The following is a 25,067-nucleotide window of genomic DNA, read 5'->3' as shown; positions in this document are numbered from 1 at the left end:
AGAGTCAATTTAACAATGTTAAATCAATGATGGAGGCATTTTTATTGTGTTTGCATGTTACAGGAAAAATTGGTTATAATTTCATCCTATTTTTGCAATAGAGTCAAATAAAATAGTTTTTGTCACCATTAAAGAATTTAGAAACACCAACCAAGAAGTGTACAAGGAAGGATCCATGGCTCCAGGTACATATGTAGCAGAGGATGGCTTTGTCGGACACTGATGGGAGGGAAGGCCCTTGGTCATGTGGAGGTTTGATGCCATAGTGTAGGGGAAAGCTGGAGCCGTTAGGCAGGGGTGGGTGGGTGGGGAGTAGCCTCCAAGAGGCAAAGGGGATGGGCAATAAGGCAGATGAGATTGGGGAGTAGTAGAGGGTTAACCTGGAAGGGAGATACTACTTGAGATGTAAATGAATGGAATGATTAATGAAAAAATATTTAGTAAAAGATTTCGGAAATGATCAAACTACAAATTGATAAATCTGTTCATTTACACAACAAATAAGGCAATAATTAAATCAGTCACTCTTCAAATAAAATGAAATAGCTGGCTAAGTCATCTTATTTTTTTTATTTGTAGAATAGTGACAATTTCTAAAGAATAGAAAAGCGATTAGTGCACAATTCTAGAGCCTTGGCCGTGTAATATAAAATGTCACACCAATACATTCGTGTAGTTTCAAAGAGATGCCGACAAGGCTATGGTTTAAGGAGGATTGGTTATCTTACAGAAAGGCCTAACATTTTCATTTGCAAAATAAACTTTTCATGGTGGTGACATTTCGTCTTTCATGTTGTCAGGGCTTTTGTGACATACCGCCTTTGAATTATTGTTTAAAATACTTTTACATATGTTTATTTTGTGCTGGGTATTTTGCCTGCATGTATGTCTGTGCACCATTTGCATGTACTATTTATAGAGGGCAGAAGAGGGCATCAGACAGACTGGAAATAGAGCTAACAACTACCACCACCTGCCATGGGCTTGCTGGGAGCCAGACCACACTTGCCTGAGGGATCCGCAAGTGCTCTTAGCACCTGGGACTGCACTCAGTTTTTCCTAATCATCACTTCAAAATTTGACCTCTTAGCACTGTTGCACTGACAACTAAGTCCTCAGCTGAAGATCTTTGGAAAATATAGACAACAGAAAGGACACAAATATTAGCCTAACATGTCCTCAGAGATTGAAAGATTTACAGCTTAGTTGTTATTTTTCTCCGGAAATATACCAAAATGTTGCCTGCTATAATGATATTATAGATCAAGATTTTCTCCTGAGCAATAAAGGAGCTGTATATAAAATTTGAGCTTTCTAGGTATATGACTTTAGTTGGAAGGAGTTGTTTTCAATAATGGAAAAAGGAGTCATCTTAAACAAAATAGATCAAAGATCAAGTGTCTGTCAGGTAGCCCTATATATAATATGTTTCTGAAATTTCTCTCTCTCTCTCTCCCTCTCTCTCTCTCTCTCCCTCTCTCTCTGTCACACACACACACACACACACACACACACACACACACACACACACACACACACGTGTCTATCCTATTTATCTATCATCCTCTGGCATGCAATGTACCAATTTATGTAACTATCATGTATTTTTTAGCATGTAAGAATAGAAAATAATTTAAGCAAATATACATTTCTCTAACTTCCTAGTGATCCTTTTAAAACAAACTTCACCTGCAAATGCTGCATATTTATGGAGTAACAAGTTTATCATTCTGGAAGAGCCACACTATAATTAAATACATGCATTATCAAAGTCAATTGCCATAGATGAAATGTAGTTACAGATATACAGCCAACAGAGTGACAAAAATCAGTAGTGAACACCACATCTCATGATCTCTGTCTGTAACAATCCTAACTGTGCCTAAATTTACTACTTAGTCTCCTGTGGTTATCTGGGCATTTAATTCACTGGGATAAATTAGCCACTTAATTTAATATAATTATAAATCTGTTTTTAATCTAAACGTTTCACTACCCAAAAAAAACCCATCTTAACCTTCCTTTATATGGAAAACATTCAGACACATTAACAAATATGCTTTAACATAATGAAGATTGTTGTCTGAGATTGTTGTATAATCTGGTTTCACACTCAGCATGTGGAAAAGAGATAAGAGACTGAAGAGGCTGGCACAGACTCACCATGTTCTTAAAGTACTAACAAGCTAAACACCATAATTTAAAATATTTATACAAAACTATTATGCAAATCACATATGGGTGAGTATTATTTATGGTTTTCTCCCATGTAGTAATTGCTTTGATCTGATAATCTCTGTAGGAGTTGGACTTTTTTTAAAGTTAATACATTCTTTCTGGAGCTTAAGCCATATTTAATAGCATGCAGGAATATAACAATGCTCTTGCAGATTCATGCAAGTTTGTTCAGACATATGCCCAATTGTTGTTTCTCAATCAAAACAAAATTTAACATATTGTCTGTGTTTATTTTGTAATTAACAGCTACCGAGAGTCAGTCTGCTTAAGTGCAGAGTTATTTGAGTCCCACCTTTCTGAATGACAAACTATAGATTGTATTGTTGTCTAACAAGACAGCAGTTTGAAATGGGGTAACACACAACTGGACTATTTATTTTCTAACTGTTCAAACTCAGAATTACTCTATTATATGCCATTAAAAACTGTGTTCTACTACAGATTGTCCTTTTCAGTCTTTGTTTGTTTCTTTGTTTGTTTTTAACAGCAATTTTAGAAACAAAGTTGACCTTAAACTCTTTAGATTCGATGTAAAAAATAGATAAGTTTGGAACTTAATATGTTTGTTTCCCCACCAGGTGTACACATAGTCAAACAAAAAAGTTAAAATGGGATATTTGAATTGAGAAACATTTCCAGTTAAAAATATGAAAGCTACAGCAATCAGCATGCAAAGACATGTTTTTATAGTCTGCACAATATAAAACAAAACAACAAAACCCGCCAAATCCCCCCAACACACACACACCCAAAAGCACAAAACAAAACAAACAAGAAAAAACAATAAACTTGCCTAGCAGATAAAAGGATGATGCAGCAGATGGAGTGAATTTAGAAAGTTCAAATGCTATATCCATAGAGAAGAAAGATCTAAGGCAAGACAGGCTATAATAGGAGGAATTTACATGGTAAAGTTCAGAAAACAAAGTTCTTAAGCTTTTTTATCCCATGGCCCTTTTCTCCCCTCTTACAACACTTTCCTGTCAACCACAGGACTGTACTCTCTTTAGAGATACCTTCCCACTCTCAAATGTCAGTGTATTTAAAGATTTGTGTTAGGAAGAGAAAAAAATATTTTGTAAAGTTATTTTACCCAGAGCTTCTGAGTCTACTGATTTGCATAGAAAAATGTGTGTGAGAGTATATAGATAAATCAAGAAGAAACCAAGTCCTTTCCCTCTAGTCTCAAAAGAGTGATTAGTAAACACCAGATTGGACCAAAATGTGCTTGAGTCTTTTGCCTCTTGGCTGCACTTTGAATCAGCCTGTCTGCACTTGACATATGTGATTGACAAAGAGTAGTCAACCATACCAAGCTAAAGGAGGGGAGATTTATAACTGTTTAATATAAGCCAGTCATAAAAAACAAGCTTCGTACAAGGGTGCAGTAAAAAAGGTTCGCTGGAGTATGTCACACATTATGGTAATTCTTTATACTTTTTTTTTTTTTTTAGAAAAGCAGTTATCAAAGAGTCATGAACATAAGTCAAAGCACTTTTTATTCATGTCTAGATTTTCTCTATCAGCACAAATATGCACTGTACATTTGCAATATGGATAAAGTAAAAATAGCTATTAATTGTAAAGTACTTTCACAGAATAATAATATTCTCACATAAAGACAGTTTCATTCATGGTTTTATTCAGGTAATGAAGATATAACTTTTAATCACAAAAATCTCAAGGTAGAATGGGCATGCCTAAAAGTAATTTAAAATACAATTGGATGTGAAATAGAAAATAAGTATAATATTTACTTTTCTATCACTTCAATAATTACTTTAGGGCAATTATAATAAGACTAATTAAAAAACAGAGAGAAAGAGAGTATGATCTGGGTTGAACGTAAGTGTCAAAGGAGATTCATCATTCCTACAACTGTTAAACTCAAAATTAAGCAGGACGTAGGTCACTAGCCAATGTTGCAGTATCAGTGACATTCTTTATACGATTTTTACAAAAAGAAACAGACATGTTCTTTACCAATATCTTTAATTTTAATTACAGCCAAAATTTCCTACCATATTCCAAAATTTGACCTGCTATTAGATCTTAGATCTTGTACTTTAGTACTGATAGCTAAGTTAATTTTAAAGCTAAATTGTAAGATACACACAATATTTCTCTTTGCCCCATTATTTACCATTACATGTTATAGGATCTGATTTTAATGTCACCCCACATTCAGCTGCCACTGTAACTCTTACTTTGCTCTGATTACTCACATTTTTTCTTCCATTTTTTTTCTATTTTATCACCTTGAGAGATTTGAGGTATATTTTGTAGTATGTTCCTCAAATTGGCCAGGCCTAATATTTTTAAAGTAACTAAGACTTAGTCTCTTCAGTGTTAGAATATCATATTTGATTTACCATTAACTCTCTTTATATGCTATTCAGAATACAATGAGAGAGAAATTGAAAAAAAATTTTGTTCAACTCTAGTCCCAGCATTTCACTGCTCTTTCAAGACATATGGAGTTTCTCCTATATGAGTGTTAATTTTCTATTGTACATATACTTCATATTCAGATCAATTCATTATAATACAGTGTATTTCTGTTACCATCTCACTTATATTTGATGCTGACCTCCCATCTGGCTATAAGCTTAGGGCCTCTTAGTTTCTGCCCCACCTGTTGTAAAATGGAAATTTCCCTGAAACTTATTTCAAATTCAGTCATGATCTAGAGCTATTCACTGGTCTACCAAAGGTGGCATAATTAAACACAGGTACTCTTAGTAACAAAGTTCCTTGTAAACAATACAGATGAACATGGACATGGAGCAAAGTAATGTGAGACAAATCCCCAACATCTCTGCTAACCAAAGAGGTTCCATTAGTCAGACTACTGCACCCATTCGGCAACCCATGCTCCCCAGGACTGTGTTTTTATGGTTTTAATCAAGACCCCATTACTTAGTGTGATGTATTAAATCATTAGCCATTATATATTAACTACACTGTTAACCACTTACCTTTCCTGGAAATCAAGAGAGTAAAATCTTAAGTTCTCACCTGGTAATTATTTGATAGAGTCCCAGGGCATCTTCCCCCATACTGAGAATTTTCTAGAGTCTGTCAATCATCACTTAACTCATTAGCTTGCATATTTTTATGAAATTGTGCATACTCAGTACCATTTCTGTTTTATCCTCTTGTATTTTTTTAAGCTTAAATGACTCATAGTTAACCCTGGCACTGGAGGCTCTTCATTTTTTCTCTTTTAATCAACCTTACTGCCTTGAAGACTTCATTAAATCTCATGGCTTTAAATAACAGCTATATATAGATGAATCTCAAGACAAGAAAAAAAATATGCTGTACTGTGTCAGCATTAATATATGAAATAAATAATGCAACTTCCACTTTAAAGTCTTTAAAGCAACCTTTGCTTAAGAAATCTCCTGGTCCTAGCTTGAGATGATTAGTAATCTCAAGTAGAAAATATTTATTCATGCTAAGTTATCAGAAGACATTGTGATTGTCAAGGGTGACTTTCAGGCTGGTGTTTGCCTAGTTTGACAGAACAGTGAGTGTCAATAGATAGCCAGACAAGTGCTGGTGAGAGATTAAGCATGCTCCCCTATTGTTAGAAAAGCATTAATCATGAATCCAGGGCATTGCATCTACATAGAAGTGTTCTAACAATCAAAGACACAAAATATAGAAGTAAGATTTTCATAATTGGTAAAGAATTAAATGTTTATATTATATATGTTCATACTATGTACATATGTTATAAAATAAGTATACTATTTGCTATGATTCATTCACCTACGAACTAACTGATGAAAATGGATCGACAATCCAGAGATTTATAGGAATATCCCTCTGATAATAACCATGCTTGGATATGAACTTCAAGGTCTTTAAATAAGAAAACTATACCACATGAAACGTTAAGATTTTTCTTAATCTATTCAATCTTATTATTCTTGAGTTATTCTATTCATACCACGAATGCCGCATAAACAAATAAGACATATATTTAAATCTGAATTCGTGATAAAATGCCTATTATTGTAATAATTTAAGACTGGAGTTACATCAGTATTAAAGCCACTCTTCATTCTTTTACTAAATTTCAGTTTTAACTGTGAGTTCTACAGTTTTGTATCTCTTAATCAGACAACATTAATTTTGAAAATATCAGTCCAATCATAAATGATTATTTATTTATGCAACATTTATTTGTTGAGTGAGTACTTTAGCCACAGCATTAACATACATTCAAATCCCATGAGCCACAACACATACAAGCGTTCCTCCAGCAGTTTATTGTTTGGTAAAGAAGTGCAAAGAAAATTTGTGTTTCTATATAGCACCAGTTCTGTAATAGCTGCTTTAGGGGATGTCAGGACAAGCGGATGCAACATTATTTTAGTGATTCATGAGAGTACGGCAGTGACCAGGATGAAGACACTGCCTAACTGAATTTCTGAAAGACAACCAGGGTTAGGCACACTAAAGGAGTCCTAAGTGTGTTCTACACTACTAAAACAGAGCACTGTAGACTGGGTTATTTATAATAAATTGAAAAATATGTCTTGGGCTAGACAATGAATCAGTAGTAGATTCATCCAGCATGGTAAATCCTCCATGGTTCAAGCATCATACTTTATTAAATCAATAGCAAATCTTCTGTTCCAGGAAGAAATGTTGTCTTTTTTAATGGATTCTTGTTATTTATTACTACATGTCTTTTATCTTAGTTCTTAGAATTGGATTTGTTGTCCCTTCCCTCATTTTATTACAGTTGCCATGTTGTCATGCCATGTTCTTTGTATGTAAACGCTGATAACTTTGCAAGTTTTATTTGTATCAAAGAATGTAATGGCATCTTTCTACTTTTCTTCTGTGGTTTCTTTAATCTTTTTTCTTTTTCTTTTTTTTAAAATTTATTTTCTATGAAGTTCGCAGTATAGATCAGGCTGACCTAGAACTCATAGAGATATTTCTCCTCCTGTCTCCAAAATTCTTGGATTAAAGGCATGCACTAAGAAGCCTGGCTGTATTTCTTAAGAAATGGAGTTAATGAAACTATTGTTTCTATAATTTAATTACTAATATTAGTATGTTATTTTTAATCACCTAGGATTTATATACATTAAATAATTATCTCATTTAACAATGAATCAGACTTCTAAGTAATATGAAAATAATCACTCTTTTACATATTATATGATAAACTAGAGAAGCATTTAAACATTTCCAAATACATGAAATATAAATTATTTGCACTATGCCTTGCAGTGATTGTGAAAACAAATTTGTACTTTTCCCCCATCTCACCAGAACTTGTGAGGAAAGAGGTTGTTACAGCCTCAAGCACTTATAACCTTTTTCATCATTAAAAGTATAATCAAAAACATATGTACTTATTTTAGAGTCACATTCATGCCACAAACAGAAATAATTTTGTCCTTATTGTTAAAATCCTGACAGAAAAATAAATAACACTATATATAATTAACTTTTAGTGTTATTTAGTATATTTATTATTATTTAGTGCTGTATATTTAGTATATTAGTAGTAGTATATTTAGTATATTATTATTTAGTGTTATTTAATATATATATATTTAATATATATATATATACATATATTTACTGAATACAAACTAGTATAATCCCTGTATAAGTGATAACAAATAAAATTGAAGAATTATATCTAATAATAGAGAAGTCAAAGGGGAGTTTTTTGAGCTCTGACTTTTAATTCTCTAATGGCAACATGGCCACCATTGTTTGGAAGCGACAAGTGACAACGAAGTCCAGCAACCTCATAAATTTTGAAATTATCTTCCCATTGTACTTTTCTTAAAATAGGAAATCATTAAGGACATTTATAAAACAACTGATCCACTGGAATACAAGTCACGAAACATTAGAAGAGCTGGAGAAATAGAAAATGAGATGATGTAATTGATGTTCTTGTCTACATGGTATGAAATAGTCAGAAATTTCTTTATTCTTCTTGAATAATTTTTACTTATAGAGCTTAATTATAATTATATTAAAAATACATTCTTTTAAGAGACAATCACAAGAACTAAAATCTCTCAGTGCAGATATTGGAGCGAAAGTTCTAGTTCTTCAGACCATCATCGTGATTGACATGTTACTCACCAAGACGCTAATGACAAGTCAAGTATCTTTTATTTGTCATTGGGAATTGGGTGTTGACTATCAGTCTCCATCAAAACCACAAACTAGTCAAGTCACAGGTTTCCCTGGTCTCCAGCAGCATTCATCCCCCAACCATTATATTACTTTTAGTTGTGACATTGCTTGGAAACTTTTAAAAAGGACACCTTTAGTCTTTTCTTTATAAAGAAGTTCATAGGGATTATAAGAAGAAAAAAAGTCTAAGTAAATGAATAAACATTTTGAATCTGTGCAGATTTAATGCGATTGTTTACTTTGATAGAGGTAGAATATGTGGCTAATAAAATTGTCAGAATAAATTTTATGTTTTTTATGGTTTAGATCATAAAAGAAGAAACCTTAAGGTTCCTTTTGTGGCTTATCTTAAAGCAATGCTATAATTTATATGGGACATTTATAGGTAGTTAAATATGTCTTAGATCTAAGAATATAATTTATTTGATAGAGACTTTGTGTTTGACTGGAAAATGTTACATAATCATTTGTTAGTTTCCTCAAATGATGTTTATATTGAAATTTTCTGTGTGTGAAGTTTGGGAGTCTTTAAAATATCTTTGTAATGATTTGTCTGGACATAAATTCATTCAGCACTATTTTTAAAGATGCAAAACAATTTAATCTATGTAGGAAATAAGGAGCACCGATTTAACAAAAATCATGTATCCCATTCACTATTCTTGCTCTCCTCTTAGTATTGAACTTGCACTACCTCAAGGTGAAGTAAATGTGTTCTTGCCACCTCCTCTGTCTTATTTCAGTGACTTTACTTAGTTAAATAGTAAAAGAAATCCAGCATGACTTTCTGTATATGATATAAAAAAAAAGAGAAGAAGAAAATGAGATATGATGTTGAGAAGGGAAAAAAAAAGTTGAAGACAGCATCAGGAAGTACAAAGTTGTTCCAAGGGAGGCACTGTATTAATCTATCATACATAAACAAATGCACAGAACCATCCTGAACTTTTCGGTGTGAGAGGTTATTATTGCTATTGATTCTACTTTACAACTTTGCAAGTCCTTTTCCTGCTTTCCCTTGTGAGATGGTAACATAAAATCCATAAATAATACTCATCCAGAGAGTCCGTCTCACTAGAAAGATCCTGAGAGCAACAGCCCATTAATCTTATCACCATACTGATCCACTCAGATACAAAATTTAGAATAGTCTTCTGAGGGTTTAAAGAGATTAAGTCCTCATCACTGACCTCAGCTCCCCAGAGAACTGTTTAAGGATAGTAATATAAATCAAGACATGGTCGTGCACGCAGTCACATACATATGCAAATCCAGAATCATAGATATTGACAACTATGTCAGGAAAAAGTGTAGATGCTATTTAAAATCGTGGACAGATTAAATATTTACAACATTTATAGGAACAACTTAGTCACACCTATAATACCTGTGGTGAACTTTTGCCTCCCAACACCTTGCCCTGTTTTTGGCTTGTCTTCTGTGGCACCTGCTGCTGTAATACAGCTTTGCTAGGCATCGGCAGAATCAGGAGAAATATTTGAAGTAAAATACACAGAGTGGAGTCAAATATAACCAAGGGAAAGGGTGCCACTTTCACCAAAACCCCTTTTAGGTTCAGTGAGCAAGGATTAAATTTCTTCACAATTTATGAAAACAGGACAATCTTCACACCAACCTTCAAGCTCTTCCACCAGTGGACATAAAAACAAACAAACAAAAAGAAACAATATGGGCAAACCATTTTATTACAAGGTGCATTTCTTTATTCTTGATAGTTTCATATAAGGATATGACAAAATAGAGTATAGATACTTTTCAGCTGCTTTCATAAACCAGTATGAAATGCTTTATTGTTTATTTTTTATACTTTTTAATAGCCCACTAAGTCCAGTTAGTGCTGCTATACGGGAACAGATGTGGGGTTATCCATTGGACCATGGGAATCCTATGCCATGCGACTACATCCTCAAAAAGAGTCACCAAAATCATAAAGTTATTCACTGGTCAGTGTTCTGATATGCCATACCTTCTCCAACTTGACAGAATATCACAAGATGGGCTCTTTAAACAATACACACACACACACACACACACACACAAACACATATATGCTCCAAATTCAATAGGCCTAGACTATAAATTTAAAGTATAAATAGTGTTGTATTCTTTTTTTATTAGATATTTTCTTTATTTACATTTCAAATGTTTATACCTTTTCCTAATTTCCAGTATGAAAACCCCCTATTCCCTCCCTCTTCTCCTGCTCCCCAATCTACCCTCTCTCTCTTCCTTGTGCTGGCATTAACATATACTGGGGCATAGAACCTTCACAGGACCAAGGGCCTCTCGTCCCATTAATGACTGACTAGGCCATCTTCTGGTACATATGCAGCTAGAGCCATGAATCCCACCATATGATTTCTTTGGTTGTGGTATAGTCCCAGGGAGCTCTGGCTCACTAGTTAGTTAATATTGTTGTTCCTCCTGTGAGACAGTAAACCCCTTCAGCTCCTTGGGTACTTTCTCTAGCTCCTCCATTGGGGACCCTATGCTCAGTCCAGTGAATGCCTGTGAGCATCATCTTCTATATTTGTCAGGCACTGGCAGAGCCTCTCAGGAAACAGATATATTAGGCTCCTGTCAGCAAGCTCTTGTTGGCATCCACAAAATTATGCAGCTATTAAATACAATGAATTTATGAAATTCTTAGACAAATGGATGGATCTGGAATATATCATCCTGAGTGAGGTAACCCAATCACAAAAGAACAAACATGATATGCACTCACTGATAAATGGATATTAGCTCAGAAACTTGAAAATATCCAAGAATACAATTCACAAAAGATATGAAACTCAAGAAAAAGGAAGGCCAAAGTATGGATACTTTATCTTTCTTAGAAGGGGTAGCAAAATACCCATGGAAGGAGTTACAGAGACAAAGTATGAAGAAGAGACTGAAGGAATGACAATCTAGTGTTGTACTCTAATGAAGTCTTTCTCCATTGCTGGAAGAAGACAGAAATCTCAACCTCCCCTTATGTGATTTTTCTTTTACTGCCTACAATTTCTGAAGTAGCAGTCTATGATTTCAATGAATCTTGATTTTTTCTCTCCAAAGGGAGAAAAAAACAAACAAACAAACAAAAAAGCGCTCCTGTTGTAGATAAGTTTCTTCGTATGCATTTTAAGATGTTTGAAATACTGGCTCGATTTTTGGCTCTGCCCTTTGCTGACTTGCTTGATATTAGATAATCTGTTTTATTTTACATTATTTGGTTTCTTATCAGTAAATAGAGACTAGAACAAAGATTGAGTCCCTTGACATGTGTTAATTGAAGAAGATAGGTCTTTTCCAGTGCATGGTAAATGGGTAAGTATATATATGGGTGACTAGTTAAAAAGTTCTTGTAAATATAATTTTTATTATTTTATATCAATGGTGTATACAGAGGAAGAAAATTGAGCTTTTTGAATTGTGCAATTACTTCCTGATTCATGAAGACACAATTTTGTACCTTTGTACCTTGGCTTTCATGTCAATAGAATGAGAATACAATGTCATGTCAAAATTCATTTATCACAATTATGGTTTTGAAGTGTACCTGACAATCCAAGCAGTTTTTGAATCAAAATTGTCACCTATTAAATATTTGTGTGAGAAAAAACAAGCACAAAATTTTTCTTTAAAATGATGCAGTGGATTTATGTACAGCTTTTGCCATAACTGTCTTCTTCATCACAATATGGTCCCAAGCTCAAGACCACATGAAATGTCATTTAAGAATATGCATGAATCTGCCTTTAGAATATCTTCACTTCCTTAGGACTTGAAGACAGTATCACAGCTACTATAGAATGCATTCTTTCTTGCCATATTTTTAGCACAAGAACAAAGTTACATAGACATCTTTTTGGAAAATTTTCTCAAGGATCCAACTTCTCTTCACAAAACTGTCAATAATGGGCCCACCAAATCTCTGGATCTTAGGCTAGGAACTAAGACTTCAACACTGTTCAAGATTTCAATCTGAACTATATCACTTTTATGAACAAAATTGATAATATATAAATTGGAATATTCCTCTATACCTATAAAAATGTGTGATATTAGAAAATGACATTTTTTACTTGATTTGATTCTTTTAACATTGCCTTCTTTATGTTCCTCTTGGATGGGATAGAAAGGACCAAAATATTACATCATGAGTATCTGTAACTAAGAGTGAACTATCAAATATAGAATATATGTATAAAGAATATTTAAATATAAATTATAAAATTACATGTGGGAATTTTGAAAAGTCTTTTCCATATTAAAGTTATTCTAAAATGAATGTGTTTAAATCAGAATTTTAAAATTATTAAAGTGAATAATTGGCATGCGATACAAATAAGACATAAAACATTAATAAGTAATTTTGCTGAATATCCATTTGTTTTTGGCAAAACTTGGTAAATTACGTTTAGAATCTTTAAAATTTGCTTAATTTTATTTTTAATTGTATTAATTTTATTCTTTTCTTTGTTTTCATAGGTGTATTTGTGGGTTTATATGTATGTGTGTATATTTGGAAGTTATAGGCCAATGTCAGAGTTATTCCTCAATCACCTGGGATATTATTATTATTATTATTATTATTATTATTATTATTATTATTACCCACTGAACCTTCCCATAAGAAATTGACTGGACATGCTGTCAGGTGAGCTCCTACCCTTCACTGCTTCTCCTTATGGATTACAAATGCTGCCACAAGGCCACAATTTGTGTAGGTTATATGGACTTGAACCCATCCATTGACCTGAAATTCTTCTGAACATTATTGTGTCCACTCAAAATGTGTATGCCAAGCCTATCTACAACAAGAGTGCCTTCAAAGCAAAATCCTTTGATGACATAATCATAAAAAGCCATAAAAGCTTAACCACAAAATAACTTTCTTCACAATCACTCTGTTGATTTTCTGTATATAAATTGCTGGTTAAAATTTCATTTTCTTTAACCAGAAACAACAGAAGCAGACATATCTATAAATCTATAGAAATTCTCTCTAGTTTCATTAACAAGATAAGGAGATTTCTGCATCTTTAGTTATGGTTTAAGCAATTAAATGTAATTAGTGTATGTGTTTCAGAGGACAGTTTGTGCTCTGTGCACCAAGTAGTTCAAGACTTTTGGCAAGGATGAAAATTTATTCTCAGTTTTTCTGTTTTCATTACAATAGCAGAAAAGTTCTCACAAGAAGGACAGATGATAATGTAGGCTGAGAAAACTGTAATTGACAGAGCAGAAACAGAAGAGTGCTCCACTGTAAATCTAGATCAGAAAGCATGCTCAGACCAGAAACTTCTGACTCCATCCATTTTCGATAGTGGACCTGCAGGCCAATTAAATGACTGCAAATGGCTGCTACTGAGGTGTCCTCACTTGAACGGACTAATTTCATGACTAGAAATTACAAGAGAAACATTTCACACTAAACTATGTAGGAACAAGACTTGATCGGTTTATCTTGCCCCGGTTTTTGAGGCAGGATTCTATGGGAGACAGTTACAGGCAAAATGGGTCAGCTAACTTATGTTCCTTCAGAAGGGAAATGCAAGCCCCCTGTGCCATATGTTGGCAGTTACTCCATTACTGAAAAGCTGGTCAAGATCTATGCACAGCACTAAAGAAAGTTGTTCTATTTCTACTCTCATCTAAAGGGGCATTTTTAAGACACATATAGAACACCCATATGCACCAATATTCTGACATTATAATGTGTCAGCAACACCAGCACGGTGACTTCTCATTGATTATGTTCCTCCCAGGAGAAACTATAGATAAAGAAATAGCCAAAATGGAGCAGCATAGGCCAGTCTCTTTCCACCTTTTCTCATGGTCTTTTCTTACATAGGCATAATTCCTTTCTCTCTTCTCTTCTCTTCTCTTCTCTTCTCTTCTCTTCTCTTCTCTTCTCTTCTCTTCTCTTCTCTTCTCTTCTCTTCTCTTCTTTCTCTTTTCTCTTTTCTCTTTTCTCTTTTTCTCTTTCTCTTTCTCATTCTTTCTCTTCCTCTCTTTCTTTCTTCTCTTTCTTTCTCTTTCTCCTTTTCTCCTCCCCTCCCCTCCCCTCCTCTCCCCTCTCCCCTCCTCATCTCTCCCCTCCTCTCCCCTCCTCATCTCTCCCCTTCTCTCCCCTCCTCTTCCCTCTCCCCTCTCCTCCTCTCCCTTCTCCTCTCCCCTCATCTCCCTTCTCCCCTCCCCTCCCCTCCTCTCCTCTTTCTCTCCTCTTCTCTCCTTATCCCCTATCTCTTCTCCTTCTCCCCTCTCCTCTGCTTCTCCCCTCTCTCTCCCCTCTCTCTCCCCCTCTCCCTCTCACCCTCTCCTCTCCTCTTCTTTTCTTTTCCTTTCTTTGCTTTTTTCTTTTCTTTAATTTATCACAAATAGATGGGGAGGCAGTAATGAAAGGCATAATAATATACGACTAATCAAATTTCCTATTCCTTGGAACGTTTCCACGTTTCCTTCAGTGCACCCTGGATCTACTGTTGACATTGCTGACAACCAGAGAGCATTAATGACTTCTTTTATAGCATGATGTGGGTGTTATTTCTTGTCTATTTTCAGATATTCATCCTACTACAAATTCAAATAGAAGCCTTACAACGTCAGCATGTTCAGAAGCAGTCTAAATTTATGGACAAAAGGAAAGCACAAAGCTTTGCATTGTGTTTCTCCTGTGCTTACAGTTGGAAACAGACCATGCACGCTTCTACTTGACACACAGTACTACTAAATCAGAAGTATATATATATATATATATATATATATATATATATATATATATACATATATATTTATATATATATATATATATATATATATAATAAAACACCAATGGCTTACTAGTGAATATTTTGCAATTGAAATAATGTTTTATTCATTTTCATCCAATTCCTTTAGACTTACAGATTAGTGACATGAGCAACTAAATAAAAATCAATTAGAAGGAATTACTTGTAAGCCAGTTGAAGCCTGCTACATTTTCTTGCTCCAGTGATAGTTAACTGAGAAAAACTACATGCTCTCTCATTTCTGATAAAGTATATAAAAAAATTTAAACACATACAGTCTTGAGAAATCCTTAGGGCAACCGATGATAATTGACAAAACCCTATGAATATATTCATATTATTATACAGTAGAGGATGCATATATCATATTTATTATTAAAATTTGCATTTGATTATTTTGATGTTATTCAGTTTATTTAATTAATAAACTATGAGTTTGGATTCTTCTTTTATACATTTCAACTTCTTAATTGCAAAGAATCACATTGTGAAAATGTATAACTTCGGGTTTTGTTTGGGATTCCTTTAGATACACTACCAAAGACTCAACCCTTAAATGAAAGACTTGAGAACCTGGACTTTATTTAAATTACACTATCATGAGAAGTTACTGCAAGGAATGAAAAGTTAATCTACAACATTGGAGAATATATTTTAGAGGCCCATATGTAATATACTACTAGTTATAATGTAATATAAACATTGAGATTCAAAAGAAAGAAAATGCAGATCCCAAGTGAAAAATAAACTATGGGCATTTACAGGCAATTTACTAATGATTAGTAAATGGTAAATAACTAAAGGGAAATGATGCTACATCACAGAGCACTTGTGAATTGAAGGTTAAACACACGGATATAGCTCTAGGTGCAGCATGCAGGGCTCAATACCCACAACCCTGACAGTATCAAATGTACTACAAAATGCAGAGGCACATTGATTGTTATTTGTTCTAGGAGAATTACAAAATGGTATAGACTCAAGGGAGTGGATTGACTAAACTTTTGCTCTTTAAGAAAATATATATTTGTACATATGCAGAAATGTGTAAAGCTTGTAAGTGTGGTGGCCATAGATGGGTGGGAAATGTAATCTTAAGTTTTTTTTTGTTTGTTTGTTTTGTTTTTTTTTTGCTTCTGTTTGTTTTGTTTTGTTTGTGTTTTAGTTTAGTTTAGTTTAGTTTAGTTTAGTTTAGTTTAGTTTAGTTTTAGACAAGATCTCTTACTGAACCAGGATCTTGCTAATTTGTATAAACTGGTTGGCCAGTTGAGCTATGTACATCTATAGGTCTCTTTTTTCTAAGGCATCATTCCAGTCAGGGATCACTGAGTGCTGCTTTTGCTATAAATACTAGGAATGGACTTTAGGTCCTCATGTTCATACAGCAAACCTTATACCCACTGAGCCTTCTTATGCCCTCAAGTCATCATTTCTGTGAACTCTGCACTGATCAACCAGCTAAGGTCTATCCAAAAGCAAAATACATTCCCCCCAAAACAAACAAACAAACAAACAAACAAACAGCATAAATTCAAATTTTGGTTTAGGATTCAAAGCGAATTTTAAAGTGAGTGATAAAATTGAAAAACTGGCTTGTATTTTCTTCTGATTATTGTTTTTATAGTGTCAAATGAGAAAATATAGAATGCCAAGCAGAAGAGATTAGTTACATGGTCATTAAGAAGATTGAATCTTTGCATAATTTTCTTGTCCCTCACTCATATTGAAGAACATCAATCAGAATACTTAGGCCATAGAAAATTGTCATGATTAGTACAAACACAGCTATTCTCCAGTTATTGTTCATTAGCTTATTTTGTTTTTGCTGTAGGTTGTCTCTCACATAAGCCCATCAACCAACACATATACTAAGGACAATGGCAATAGGTAGCATGCATGAGGGATTGAGGTTTCATTGGATATTTTGATGTACTTCCTAAGTAAGGAAGCACTGTAAAGCTGAGTTTATTTTTGTCAGAATAGAACATTAGGAGCAAGCAAGAATAATTGTAGATGAAGACAGACAGCCTCTGGGTAATTTGCAAACATTCCTGGCACTATTCTTCTAATAGTTAATTTACATTCTGGGTAGGTACACAGAGATTCCAGGGGAATTGCGCTTAAGAACAATGGACTGTGGTTGCAGTCTATGATTTCCATCTGCCTCTCATCTCACAATAGAAAAGGCAGAACAATTACTTGTGCAGTGCTTAGTGACTTTAAGATCATGGGAAGAATGTAATGTAGTAAGAGTCTCTGAATAATTCCCTCTTTGATGCAGCAGGTTGAGAATATATCCCTTCTAAACTTTCTGCACAAAATTCTTTGCCATTGGAATGATGTCACTGCACAATAGCCATCAGGTGCTGTTTCCAAACCTGGTTTCATTTTTGAGCCCCTGCCATAAATCTCAGATTTTCTTTTATTCTCTGTTACATGAGAATGACAGTGTCTTCTTGTCATTTCCTTCTGTCAGAGTCCCAGTAAATGAATTTCTATTGTTCCTACTTCTCACAGTGGAAAGTTTTCTTTTAATTATTCATATAATTAAAATTGATGCCCATTTAGCAATGCCACTTATCAGAAGAAAATAGTCTCCAATATTGTTAGAAAAGATATGGGTAAAGAGAAGGGATGCCATCTCTTTCCCTTTCAGAAATCTTTGGTATTTTCTAAATTCTCAGACCATAAGGAATCTCCTCTAGTAATGGCTTAAAAGAATCACTATAATCTTATAGCATAACCCCATCTTCTATAATGCACTTTCTAGCTAACTTTATAAAAGCCATATTAACTTTGAGCTAAGCTAGCCTGCACCTGCTGGGCTTCCACAGCAAGCCTCTATACTTGCCTCTCTAGGAAAAAAGCCTAACTCCCGGGACCTTGCAGACACTAATGCTGATCTCTTTACATGGTTGCTGCAGATAGCCAGTTGCACACTCACTCTGCTATTCTACCTTCTATATATAGTTTTTAATTTCTATCTAAACAGACCCCCCTATATGAACATCTATATTACAATATAACATAATGTCCTGCTTGTTTCCCAATGTTTCAATTGATGAGGAGAAATCCACACAATGTGTCCTGGTATACCATTTCTAATCACAAGTTGGAAACAAATGCTGTTGCTATTTTCACTACCTAACTTTTCAGTTTTGTTTTATTATTACCATGCAAACACATAACTCTATGTTTCAGAGAGTTACATGTTGGTCTGTTCTCTGGGGGCATTTAAGCCCAGCTTGTAAAAGGCAGGGACAGAAGTCAAATGTGAAAGGGTGCTGGTAGCCTTTTCACATTTAGTAGGTAGTGTCTTGAAAACGTTTGATGATTCTCTGTGCCTATGAGCTAGCACAAAATTTTATAGCCTTTGGCACCATTACCAGGGAAGATACCTATAAATGGCTCCACTATTGCCTGACATGTCCTAATATACAGGGGCATTCTGTCTGACAAATCCTTGGGCCATAAGTCACTCCTACAAAATATTCCTCTTCTTAGTTCCCTATTTTGAGTAGAAATCTGTTAAGTGTCCCTGTGTTTGGTGTATATACACAACCTATGTGTATTTTCTATCATGATTTCCTTGATATCTGATAGAACATAAATCTTGATGGTTCCTGCCTAGCCTTGCCCTGACAGGAATGCAAATATTCTAGAGACATCCTAGTGGCTATCAGACTATTGAGACAATTTACCCCATGGTCTTCTTACTGAAAGAAGAAAACAGTTGGATTGAAGACCAATGTCAGCCAGAGGGGGAGCTTGTCTCTTGGAAAGAGATTTTAGAGTTCAGACATCTTATCAGACTTCTTTTTATGAGCAAAATGAGATGATATAAGACCAGGAATACTGACTGTGACAAAGACAGTTCAGCTATTCATATCTCTGGTCCTCTAAAACTAAAGTTCATGTTTGACACTGGAAATAGAGTTGTGATCATGCCACTGAACCTCTTTGTTTCTCCTCTCAATATAGCAAAACGGAATAAATATTCCTTTTCTTCTTTTTTATTATTGCATGTGTCTTCAAATGGACAACCAAGGGTAAACAGCTGAATCTGGCTAGTTATTGGGATCCCAGGGCACTCTAACTGTAATAATAGTTACAAAGGCAATTGTTTCAATTATTCCTCTAAGATGTGTTCATTCAATATTTTGGAATAGGCCATGCTATTAACATGATGAAAATGAGTCCATATGAGGCATATGTGATTTAGATAGACTCTAAAATGACTTCTGTCATAGAAAAAACACCATCTATAAAGCCTTGGCAGTTATTTGGAATGATGGGTCTACTTGCTCCAAAGTCAGGGCTGTGGTTATAGCTATCTCCAAAAAGCCAGAATACAGAAGTGGCATCAAAAGGATAACAGTGTGTCTTCCAGAGGGAATTCTGTGACTGCCAAGAAAGACTCTGCTTTGTGCTAATCTGCTTTCTGCTTTCTTATCCCTTGTGAAACCTGGATGTGTACGACATCAGATTTGTGCTGGCAGTGTATGCAATAAACAAGATGAGGAATCTCTCTATCGGACTCGTAGAACAATAAAGACATTTTTTTAAAGTAAGGCTTTATACGTTTTTATATTGTGTGTAAAGGGGTCGTCGTGGTGGTGGGTCAACATTGTTTTTCTCTTTGCCAGGAAAGGTAAATTCTCCATTCTTGAAGATAAACTTGTCTTTAACAAAGGAATATGCATAGCATTTCTCATCCCATGGATCAGCATGTCTTAGAGTCTTTATTTAAAAAGAGTAGACTCAATATACAAAGAAAAAAATCTAATTATAAAACACTCTGAACCTGCTGAGACAGATTCACAGAATAATAAGTTAAAGAAGTAGCAAATTCATATCTTGTCTCAATTTTATTCTACCTTTAAAATAGGAAGCATCACATGGCCACAAAACGTTAAATGAACCAAATTGCTTAATGAACCTCTCAGCCCAAGCTTGTCTAATTCAGATTTGCCTCTGTGCGTCTTTATGGAGTAGACGATATACAAAATTTTAATCTCTCCATTACATCATCCACATCCAAGATAATGAAGTTTTGACATATCTAACAGAGAGTAAATTTAATGAAAAAAAAAACTACATACACAAATCAAATTAGATTTAGATGTTTTTCCTACTTATCATCAAAATTAAAGGTGTAATTTAATATGGAATTCAAATTAAAAACAGATGGCTCACATCTGTTCTGAAAATGGGAGGAAAACCATTTCAGTTGAAAAGTAGAAGGCATTGTGTTAATATCTGATAAGGAAGAAAAGGTGAATGTATTTTAATTCTATCTTCATCAGGCTTTCTAAATATCACAAAAAAGTAACAAAGAACAGAGCAGTGCTTTTGCCAATGTGTGAAGGGCTTTAAAGATTAGTTTTATGAATTCTTAATTGATATATCCTCATTCAGTCATGCACAATTCCTCTTCACAACTGGTCTGACAAGGTTCATGTATGGAAAGAACTGGAGACGATCCTGCAGTTAAGCACTATCCTAGTTCCATATGATTCCAGCCCCTGGTCCATGCATTTTGAGTTACCACTTCCCTTTGAGTAGTAGGAATTTATGGTGTTGTTATCCAGTAGAGTAGGAGATACATGATATGACAATACATGTATATTATTATTCGCATACAACTGCAACGTTCAGTTAGGAATAGAGACACAATCCTCTGTTGGTTGGAGACACACGTACGAAAGACAGACTCAGACACACTAAGAAAACCAAAGTTGAAAAGCAGCCTCTGAATAAATGCCACCAAGACAGGGCACCTCCTAAAACACAGAATGGAAGTAGTTAACATTTTTTTCTTCAGTGAAAGGAGATTAGAAGTCACTCTCTACCCAGTCAGACCTAAATCGAGACTATAAGCCCTGGCCTATCCAATGTTGAATGTCAAAGACATTAAATCCGAGACACCAGCAGACTAAAGTGTATGTTTGAGATGATAAATGGGTATGAAGTTGAGCCTGCAGATTAATGACAATATTATTATGCACCAAGTGATGAGTCATGTTACCGTGCTCTCTCTACACTACATCTGATAGTCACTGCCATTAAAGTAAATCAGATCTTCACAATGATGTTGCAGGAGACAGATGTGGTTCCATCCAAATGGCCCAGGGTCACACAGAGTTGTTCAACCCTGCCTGCTAATGAACAGATACTTTATAGAAAAGAATCATTTAAAAAATTCTGAAAGTATTAGTGAGAATACAACATTTTGGGGTATTTTGTTTTGTTTTGTTTTGGTCAGGTAGAAATATCTCTTTTTCTCATCAGCTCACTTCTACAATACATCAGGAAACGTGTGCATGGAGCATCTTTGCAGGTTGCTATTTTAAGAACACTGAGAGCACCATCTCTAAAACAAAGAGCTCACATTAGTTTTAGAGGATGCCACCTTGAAATACAAGTCAGCATATGGCTAAGAATAGCTTCCAAGTTAAAGTCAAAGGCAGATCACTAGATTGAAGATGAAAGAAATTGTACTGAGTTCTACAGGTAAAATCCCTCTCATGAATTTACTGAATTATTCAGAATAGTAATGAATGAATTAGTACTTAAGAAACAATCCTAATATATATGCACTATTTCAAATATGTTGCTATAACATAATTCATAGATAAATTTTAAAGAGATAGTAATGTCTGCAAATTGCTTATTTTTCTTGACTCTGGTATCAATTATGAGCATATGTGTTTTCCAAGATATATGCTAGTACAAATTTGTTTTGTTGAAATAACTTTTAGTAAAGAATTATACAAATCAAAAATTTTATTTTATGCTTTTTAACTCCTGCAGTTTTATTAACTTAACTGATTTCTTTAAGAAAATGTTCTAGAAGTTTAAATGCGTTGCTTTCCTCTTGTCATTTGATTTTTATTTTCTCCAGTACAGAGAATATCTTCTAGATAATTGATTTATATACTCATTATCATTGATATAACTTCATCTCTCTCAACAGATAAGTATTTAATTGTTTTTGTATGCTGGGCAGATGGTAATAAGGCACATAATTACAATTATTATATGTGGTTCACACTGCAATAAAAGTTAAAAGGAAAGAAAATGATCGATAATTTGGTTGGGAGAAAAAATATAAAAACTGGATATTGAAACATTGTATAATGTTACAGTGTTGCTCACAATGTGCTTTCAAATATATCATTCAATCACACTGGCCAAACTTCATGACAGAAAAGGCAAAAGTCTTATTAGTACCTGTGAATAATCTAATTCTGTCATCATCATTTGAGTGATCTGTGGCGAATTCTGCTTTGGTATTCAGTATGCACTCTCTATGATAGGAATCTTAATGCAACATATCCAAATGATGGAAAACGAAGGGCATGAAAGTGGTAAATGTTCCACAGAGGGAAGAGGATGGACCTGCAGTGATTAGTTTTGAATACATTATCCCATATCTTTGTGAAATTTTTGATATCACATGGGGCAAAGATGGTATTCTAAGTCCTCTCTGATCTCATTAATGCCTGTGAACATCTGGTAGCAGTTACTTAACTGACTCTTATACTAAGTGTAGTCCACAAAGTGGAAGGAAGAATCTTGAGAGCCTAGACTGAGATAACCATGTGTTCCTGTGTTGTGAACAAGCTCTTCTTTATTGATCCTTTCATCTTTCCTGAAAAGATTTCTTCTGTGGCTTGAGAAGTGTATCATTTTTACTTCACATTTTTTATCGTAATATTAATAGTGCCAGTAGATAGAATCTTATCTAGCCCAAGTTTGTATCAAACTAAGGAGGGAGAGGAAAAGTACGCTCAACTCCTGATTCTTCTGCCTCTAAGAACTGAGTGTTTAGATAAAAGGTTGGAAAATGACTTATAAATTGCTATTGATAAAACCCAGGGGTTTCACATTTTAAAGAGGAAGTCTACTGAATGAGCCTCGTGCCAATTTCTACTTCCTTCTTTAATTTATATAACACATAAAGAAATAGTCTAAAATGACTATATGTGAATAACATAAATCCACACGGTTGTAGCTCATTTTACTTGTCATGAGAAGAGACAGAGACGGATACCTGTTATTAGCTATTTAACATTTTAAAGAATAGCTAACAGAACAAATTAAGAGGTTGCACAAGCTCCCACAGTTAGAAGCAAAGAAAATGTAGGGAGAGACCACACTTCAATTCCTTTAAAATCTTCTCATTTCTTTACTCCCAAACCTTTGCTTCACCTCCTGAAAGTTTGCCTTTCTCAAAGCATTTTCTTTATTTCCTGAGACCATGAGGTAATGCTTGTCTATAGAATTTGCTTACATATTACAATTGCAGACATGAACTGAGAAGTTGCTTCTAATTACAAATTTAAGAACATAAAGGATGAAGGGTACTTGCAAAGGTGCCAATTACAGGCTCATAGAACATAGTAACTGACCAAATTTTAAGATAAGGAAGTGCCTGCTGTCAGGACCATCTTTATTCACATTTAGTTAAAATATTTCAGGGTCATGAGCACTTTTAATATGCAATAATTTTCTAGTTTCACACTTCATGCTCCTATTTATGCAGACATAATTTATGTAGAGATAATATAGACAAATTTTATTGTTCACTTATTTTACATTCCAGAATCCATAATTCTTTTAAGTTGTTGCCTCATTATTATTTAGGAAAACATAATTTTCATTAAAAATAGAAAAGTGGTTAAAAACTGTCATTGTCCAAAAGTGAGATTTATGAATATACTGTGTTAGAAACAGAGCATGTTTATATTTTTCCATGATGTCAGAAACAATAAAATAATAATAAATTTCCAAGATAGAGAAAGTTACAAAATATCAGTTTTTCAGACAATTCTTCCTATTTTGGCAATCTGGCTGAGGCAAATGCTTGTTTCTTTATTTTCTTTTGTTTTGTTTTTTGTTTTTTATTTTCTTTTGTTTTTTTTTTTTGTTTGTTTTGTTTTTGTTTTTTTGTTTTTTTTTTTTGAGTCTTTATTCTGACTTTAATTACTAATAATGTTTGCCATGTCACACATCTCATGGCACACAGTAAATATGTTTTTATATTTACGCATGTGTTTGTTTATATCTGCAGCTTAAAGAATGATTACACGTTAAGGAGGATACAACAGATATTTAACAAAGACTCATTTGGGGGCTGATAAGTACAATTTGCATTTATGAAAACACTAACAGACATCTGCTAACTGTCCCTGGGGCATCATCTTGACTAAGTTTCTCTGATCATGATGGCATAGTAGGTAGGTAGGTAATGTGGCCTACCTGACTGCCATCTACCTGCCCACTTTCTCCTCCAGTAGCACCTGTACCTGTATCTCTCTGATCCAGTTTGTTTCTGCAATGCTGTCTCTACAGTGGACAGAACTTCATTCTTCATCAAGACTCTTCTGTCAAGAGCACTTTTCTGCCTCTCTTCTATCATTGTCTGGGACACAACATATGTACAGATATCCAAGAAGGCACCTTATTTGCTCCCCTAAAATTTCACATACACCATTATTGAAGCAGAAGTATTAGTGCAAACTTAGTATCAACTCAGGCTGAAATTTCAGGTTAAATTTTATTCTAATTCCTTGCTTCCATTGTTTCATTGAATATAGCTAGACCCTTGTTAAAATAGTAATTAAGAAAATGGATTTACATAAAATTTAAATAAGTAGTTAAAGAAAAGGAATGTTCACATAACTTCTAGCTTGTTTTTATATTTCTTTCAGACCTTGCTTTCTTTTGATCAGTTTAAGATTGACTTAAAAAGTGTGCTGTAGATATAATTTTAACTTGCTTTGAATATATTCTCCTTTGCCAAAATAAAGTAAATGTTTACAGTTGTTCAGATATTTA

The sequence above is a fragment of the Mus musculus genome, chromosome 16, assembly GCF_000001635.26.
Source record: "Mus musculus strain C57BL/6J chromosome 16, GRCm38.p6 C57BL/6J".
Lineage (NCBI taxonomy): Eukaryota > Metazoa > Chordata > Mammalia > Rodentia > Muridae > Mus > Mus musculus.
The sequence above is the reverse complement of the archived record's forward strand: the minus strand, read 5'-3'. Positions refer to the sequence as shown.